At 57.4% G+C, this 4,773-nt stretch overlaps 1 long non-coding RNA gene across 1 annotated transcript; it reads left to right on the top strand.

Moving 5' to 3' along the window:
• The first annotated feature begins 6 nt into the window (after positions 1–6).
• On the top strand, positions 7–4,356 carry LOC121032317 (uncharacterized). The gene is made up of 2 exons (XR_005791226.1): positions 7–1,116; positions 3,671–4,356. It is a non-coding gene; the product is annotated as an uncharacterized LOC121032317 (long non-coding RNA).
• Positions 4,357–4,773: the final 417 nt, after the last annotated feature.

The raw sequence follows: 4,773 nt of genomic DNA, 5'->3' as shown, positions 1-4,773 counted from the left end.
CTGGTCGTTGGATTTTTGGAAATACTATTTTTCAGAGCGTTGTACCCAGCACTTTACATATATTGATCTCTGTATAGGAGAATCTCTGCTTCGTATGTTGCACGCGCTGCAGGCTGGGCCTTGATGGTCAGGTGGGCCCCCGGCTGCGGGTTTCTGGGGTCCGGCTGAGCCCAGCTCCCCGCCTCCCTCCCTTTTTGCAAGGGTACAGGAGTCCCGTGACTCCCAGAGCCAGGCCCTACCCTCTGCTCACTGTCCAGCCCCTGAAGCTTTCCATGTTGATGTAGAGCCTCCAGGACCAGGTGTCCCAGAGGGAATGACAGCTGAGCTGAGCAGGAATTGGGCAGGGGCTGTGGGTGTGGACTGACGTGCCTGAGCTGGGGACAGCATGTGCGAGGGCCTAGAGGCCAAGAGAGCAGGTCCTGTGAGGTTCTGGGAAAGAGGTCCTCTGTGCAGTTGGCATATAGGGCCTTGCGAACTCCTGCGTGGGGCAGAGGATGGGAAGGCTTGCTGTGCTGGCGTGGGGGAGGCGTGATCCAGGCTGTGCTCCCGCTTCTCCCGCGTCCCCTCCTTGAATATCCTTGTGACACCTCCCCCCCCAGAACTGGCGTACCCAGGCCTGGGCTTGTCCGTCTTCCCTGATGAGTAGCAGGCACCAAGTCCCCCGCTCCTGCTTTCCTCTCCTCTGCCAGGAAGCCTCTGGTGCCTCAGGCCCCTGTTCCCCGCCTCCCTCCACCCTGTCTTCTGGTGGTGTTAGATGTGCCTTCCTCCGGGCCTGACCTGGGTCCGGCCCTTGGTGTGGGATCCCAGGTGTTCCCCTGGCCCAGTCCCCAGAGGGTGACTGGGTGGCTGTGGCGCCCAGTGGGGTAAGCGCTCTTGCCCCAGCTAATGGAGCTGGCTTCCGTAGGAAGGTTCTGAAGAAGATTGTTAACGGATGTGCCGCCATCCTTCAGGACAAGTGGACTGATGGACAAGCCTGGTCCGTGCCCTAAGGAGCCTCGAGGCCCGGGAGGATGGCCAGGCCGTTCGGCCCCGGGGAGTTCCGCTGGGCTATGAAATCCAAGCTGCGTGGCTCGGGCTGGAGGGCCACGATGTCCTGCCAGGAGGAGACGGCTAAAGGTCTGCCGGATGGCGGGGAGGAGGGGAGAAGGGAGGGGTGCACAGCCCAGGGGCTGATCCTAGATGGCAGGTGGGAGTGAGGGCTCCTCCCTTCCTGCTGTGTGTCCTGGGGGTCAGTTCAGTAGTTTCTGTGAAGGTTGACACTTGGGGGCAGTGGATACTAAATATCTCTCCCAGCTCAGAACCGGGGGCATCAGGAACCCCTGGCTCTAGGTGGTCCCAGGTCCTCCCACCAGGGATGCCATTGTGGGGGAGAGTGCATTGCCTTTGGGGGTGCATGAAGGTGGAGACTAGGGTGGCCCAGAGGAGCAGGTTGCAGTGGCTTCCGGGCGGTGGGCCTGTGGAGGCGTTGGGGCGATTCTTGGTGCCCGGATGCCCCAGCAGCTTCTAGAAGGCCTAGGCACCTGAAAGGGAAAGGTTTGCAGCCTTCTCCCCCGTCTCCCCAGGCCCAGCTCCATCTTCTGTGGGCTGAGCCCTCCTGGGCCCCCTCTTGCCTTACACACTATATTACGGCTGCCCTTTTGAGGTCCCTGGGCTAGGACTGGGGTGAGGCAGAGGTGGGGGAGCTGCCTTGCCTCAGGACTCCCCGGGAGGCCATGGAAGGGGCACCCCACAGAACCCGTTGTCAGGCATGCAGGAGGCGCGACCCGGGCTCGTTCTGGAGTGGGTGGCGGGATCATCATGGGCCCTGCCGCCTGGGGGCCCAGCCTGAGCACGCGTGTTCAGGGGAAGTTCTGGGGCCCACGGGGAGTGGTTTGCTTTGAAGGTGACCAGCAGGCAGCTCTTGGTGGGACTGAGCGGCAGCTGTGGGGACCTTCTATCACTTGTGGGGTGACTCTGGGGCCCACCGGAGGCCCCTTATGCCCTGGAGGGCTGAGATGGCAGGAGGAGGGTATCCCAGGGCATTAGCCCTTGGTGTCCTCACTGTGGGTGGGTGGGACGGGGTCCGGGAGGGTAATGGAGTTCACACTGCTTGGAGCCGCAGGGAAGGCTGAGGGAGTTGAGGTCAGCCAGCGTCCCAGCCGTGTGGCAGCAGTGGGGCCTGATTGCTGGCACAGCTGCCCCTGTGACGCCGGGGACGCCTGGCTCGGGGCACGGCAGGCATCACTGAGCAGAGGCCCCGGAGAGGTGGTGCAGGGTGATAAGGAGAGCCTCAGGGCCATCTGGTGGCCGCTGCTGGCCAGAGGGAGGGCAGGAGGCTGGGCAGGAAGTCCCTAGTGTTGGGCTTATCAGTCCCTGGGACCCTCCAGCCCCAGCAAGGACAGCCAGGTCGGTGGGGGCCGTGTGCACCGAGCGCTGGGGAGGGCCAGAGTCCGTCAGGCCCCGCCCAGGTGTCCCTCGGCAGACGGGGACTCCGCTCGGTCTCGGCATGTTGCCTCGATGGCTTCTCTGAAGCAACTGCTCTGCCCAGAACAAGGCCCACTTTTCTCTGGGGTGAAGCACACTGGTTCGTTTGGCCCACTCATTCCGGTCTGAGGAGGTTTGACTATGGCCAGTCCTGCCCCCGACCATGCCCACCCATCGGCCCAGTGACTCCCAACCTGGTGGAGCTCAGGGGCCAGAGTCTTTACCCCAGACGCCTGCCAGGGAGGACAGAGGAGGCTGGGCCACGAACCGGAAAGGCACACCGTGGGACCCGCCCTGCTGTCGGGGTGGCCTGGGGGAGGCGGCTGTGAGGGCAGTGAGGGCCTTGCTCTGCCCGTCCTCTGGCTGTGGGGATGTGACTCCACGCAAGGGCCACGCCACACGCGGCCTCCATCCTGGTATTACCTCGATGCAGATCACTCTGGCGTCCCTTCCTCTCCATGCCTCACCAACTGTCAGCTACTGTACTGGGAAGAGTTTCCTGAATTCCCGCCGGTCCTGTTCAGAACAGGGATGCTTCCCGGGGAGCCGGGAAGGAAGGAAACCCTCGTGGTCAGGGACGGCCACATGCAGTGTTTGCGCCTGTTCCCGCCCTGGCCCCACTGTGGTTGTGTCCTGCTACCTTTTCTTTTCTTTTCCTTTTTAAAGGAAAGAACTTCCCACTTTTTTTTTTTTTTAAGTTTATTTAGAGAGAGAGGGAGAGAGAATCCCAAGCAGACCTCACACTGTCAGCGAGGAGCCCGATGTGGGGCTCGAACTCACAAACTGCGAGATCATGACCTGAGCTGAAGTCGGACGCTTAACTGACAGCCACCCAGGATCCCCTTGTCCTGCTACATTTTTATTTTTATTAAAAAAAAAATTTTTTTTCAACGTTTATTTATTTTTGGGACAGAGAGAGACAGAGCATGAACGGGGGAGGGGCAGAGAGAGAGGGAGACACAGAATCGGAAACAGGCTCCAGGCTCTGAGCCATCAGCCCAGAGCCCGACGCGGGGCTCGAACTCCCGGACCGCGAGATCGTGACCTGGCTGAAGGCGGACGCTTAACCGGCTGCGCCACCCAGGCGCCCCGTTGTCCTGCTACATTTTTAAATGGAGCATGACTGACAGACGATAGATGCACAGAGTTTATTTTTTCTTAAAGATGAAAAGAGGCCTTTTCTTTTTCTTTTTTTCTTTTTAAGTAGGCTCTACGCCCAATGTGGGGCTTGAACTCACGACCTCGAGATCAAGAGTCTCATGCTCTTCCCACCGAGCCGGCCAGGTGCCCTGAGACGCACAGACTTTAAATGTATAGTCTGAGGAGTTCTGACAGATGTCTACACATGTAACCACCACCTTGATCAGGACAGAGGTGAAGACCGAGATTTCTGTCTTAAGTGATTTTTAAAAAGAATTTCTGCTTATAGAATTCACACCGGAGGCAGAGCACTGGGACTGCAGAGAAATCCAGGGCAGGGCCTGGCAGGGTTTCCTCACGGAAACATTGTCCTGCTCGCCCTCCGTTGTCTGGCTGCCAAAAAAGGGGGCCAGCTGCCTGCCACCAGCCCACCGACCAACCACTACGAGCATGTGGGTGTATTTTCTTCCAGTTTTTTCTATGCATGTATATAAATATATTAAAATTATTTTCTATGCATATTTTTTACATACATGACATCAGATCGCTTAAATAAGTACTTTTAAACTTACTGTAGTCTAAGCACTTTCCTATATTGTAAAATGCTTTGAAAATGACTTCTCAGGAGCCTTTGGTGTTTACCTGGTGATATCTGATTCAGCTAATGTTGACAGCATAAGGAGTTAATGTTGGCACTTTTTAAAATGTGAATTTTATTTATTTTGAAATAAATAATACATTTACATGGCTTGACATTCAAAAGATACAAACCCACCAAAGGTTAGAAGGGTGCGAATACCTGTGCATTGTATTATTTCCTTCTCCCTTCTCTCTCTCTCCCCCTATGTATCTGCAACACCACGTTATTACACACGGAAGACCTGTGGCATCAATGTGGCCAAGCCCTGGCCCGTTTCCTCCGGGACACGTGCCTCTAACAGCCACACAGGAGGCCGCGCTGGAAGCTGCCCCTGGAGGTCAGCGGTTCGCGTCAGGCAATGATAAAATGGCCTGTGTTATGCACTTCCCCCCAATTTAGGATTTGGTCCCGAGGACAGGATTCCGGAAGTGGAGTTTGTGGGTTTGCAAGTTTGAAGATTGCTCCGCGTGCGCCCCGCCTGGGTGCCAGGGGTTAAGCTAAGCGACACGCTTTCATCTGGGTCCGTACGA

This window comes from Herpailurus yagouaroundi, unplaced genomic scaffold, assembly GCF_014898765.1.
Source record: "Herpailurus yagouaroundi ecotype Mexico unplaced genomic scaffold, PumYag 141, whole genome shotgun sequence".
In the NCBI taxonomy this organism is placed as follows: Eukaryota; Metazoa; Chordata; class Mammalia; order Carnivora; family Felidae; genus Herpailurus; species Herpailurus yagouaroundi.
Note: the sequence above shows the minus strand (reverse complement) of the source record. Positions and strands in the feature narration are given on the sequence as shown.